Raw genomic sequence first — 2405 nt, 5'->3', positions numbered from 1 at the left:
GTGCATACAGAGAGTCCGCTGCTTCACGCTGAATGGTGTGTGTCTCGTTGTGTAAACAAACGCCATGAAGAGCTCTTGACTAAACAAAGATTTAAAGCGGAGATAGATTAAAAAGAAGCAGAGAAGTGAAGCAGTTTTGTTCAGCTAAAGGGGGAGAAATGAGCGGAGTGGTTTAGATAAGGGAGCGCTGACGCACACGTACACACACACACACACACACGCACGCACGCACGCACGCACACACAAACACACACACACACACACACACACTCACACACACACACAAACACACACACAAACACACACACGTTCAGGCTGCATGCAGCGCGCGCAAGTCTCGGGAGGAGGAGGAGGAGGAGGAACCAGAAATCTTTGCTCATTTACTTAACATCACTTCCCCACCGCCGGCAAAGCAAACACGCTCCTGAAGCTGCGGAAGAAGAGAAGTGGGATCGATGTGAGTGAGTGTGAGAGAGTACAGAAAGCTTCAGCTGTCAGGACCTGGAGCCTATCGACTGAGGGCTGTTTCTGCTGCTGCTGTTTCTGCTGCTTATCAGGAGCTGCGAGTCACCAGGAGCGCTCACTTTGTGCTGGGACACTTGTGAAAGGCCGGCCGAGTCCTCTGGGGCATGGGGAGACAACCGCTCTGACGGACTTTCTTCTTTCTAAATTATGGTAAGTGTGAACTCGTTCAGCCTCTTTTTTATATATACATGCATTATGATCAAGACATCGAGTGTTTTATTCTCGTCAAAGAATGACGTTTTATGAAATAGCCTGTAGAGTTCTTCTGGGCATATATATATTTTTTTATGTCAGTGTGTTTTATGCGTTTCAATTTACATGAGCTTCTAAATAAACATCGCATTTAATTTACATTCATATCAGAACAATCGCCTGCAAATAAGCACCTGTCCTGCGTGGTTTTTAATTAAGTTCATAAAATCAAATGTGATGAATCAAATATTAGACTAAATTATCAAATATTTTTAATTGATTTTCACCACAAGCATTTTATTTTATAATTAGACTAAAATGACAATATTTTAAAAACTACCAGTCCTATATTGTAATTCAGAAAAAGGTTAATGTAAAGCCCATACTATATTTTATCTTTCAGTGTATTTGGAAATATTGCTGTCAGCTGAGGATACTATCACATAATTTCTCCTTCACTTTTCAGCTTTCCAATTCATTGTAAGAGTCATTAATAAGAGCAGAAACCCACAAAATCCACCACCAACGAATCAGTTGTTTGTGTCTCACTGAGCCCTTTAAATGATGATGATGTGGGGAGAAAGTGTGCCAGGCACCTTCTCTTAGATCGAGCTCCTTTGTTTTTCTTGGTGCTGGTTGAATTGGTGCAACACTTTTTGCTCTGCTTAAGTACAGAAGATTACACTCAAATCCCTGACATCCCCCCCACCCCTCCAAGCAACCATGCAGGGACCCTTATTAACTAAATTAGGGGAGCCTCGCTAAGCATTTTTCAAAGGCTGGTATTCATATTTTTTTCAAGGACCCCTTCATGGCTCCAGACTAGAAAGTCACTCACTATGTTTTCCAAGCGTTTAAATCACCTTTAAACATGTCGATCAGCTGCACAGTTGGAGGAGCAAGGATTTAATAGGTTTTCGAAAAAATTTAAATAAATAGATTTAAAGTAAATAAATCTGCCATTTTCTTGTGTTGAATCTGGTTAGATTTTTGTCATGACATTTTTTTATATCTATTATGAAATACGTGACATGCTGAATCAAGAATCATTTATTTCCAAGAAATTTATGAACACATCTCTGGTAAACACAAGATTTTAAATTGTGCTTTTGCATGATTATTTGTGGAGAAACTCAGTTGTACAGATTTTTCAATGAATTAAAATCATATGAGCATAAGTTGACTAAATTGTTCTGTAATTGAAGGCAGCATTAGTAATTAAGTAATTACGTACTTGAGTTTTAAAAAAACATTCAAATTTGCATTATTTTAACTATAAAATTTGGTTCATAGATGGACAACGGAGCTTTTTTTTCATTAGCCTTTTATCATTGTTGTTGCAGGACAGACCAAGTTTAACTAGTGAAATGTGTTTCCCATTTATCCGCTCACACTGCATTTTATAAAGTAAACTGGACGCATGTCTCTCCTTGTCAGGGTCAGTTATCTGAAATAAACCTGCAGGGGTAATGGCCCGCCAGAGTAGGATTTTTTAGTTTAGATAGTTCCTGTATCAGATTCAAGTCTGTGACGGATTGTAAATCTCAGTAAATGTCTTTAATATACCTGTATTACAATCCCCACAAATACCAACCAAGGGTCTTGATGGGAGGATGGTGGTGGTGGGGTTGCTCGGACCACATACCGAAGGTGTGTGTGCTCGAGCATGTTTGATTTAACACTGCGGT

The 2405-nt window shown here is 39.5% G+C and overlaps 1 protein-coding gene across 3 annotated transcripts in view; it reads left to right on the top strand.

Annotated features, from left to right (window-relative positions):
- The first annotated feature begins 431 nt into the window (after nt 1–431).
- The window catches only part of eya2 (EYA transcriptional coactivator and phosphatase 2), a 27919-nt gene continuing 25945 nt past the window's right edge, over nt 432–2405 (top strand). For 2 of the 3 annotated variants that reach the window (XM_083939468.1, XM_083939466.1), the window contains exon 1: nt 432–675. The gene's annotated coding sequence lies outside the window, so the exon portion shown is untranslated. The remainder of the gene's footprint in view (nt 676–2405) is intronic. The other variant, XM_083939467.1, reaches the window with a different exon arrangement.

Source organism: Echiichthys vipera (genome assembly GCF_963691815.1).
Source record: "Echiichthys vipera genome assembly, chromosome: X".
NCBI classification, from domain to species: domain Eukaryota; kingdom Metazoa; phylum Chordata; class Actinopteri; order Perciformes; family Trachinidae; genus Echiichthys; species Echiichthys vipera.
This window is presented reverse-complemented; position numbering and strand designations above follow the sequence as displayed.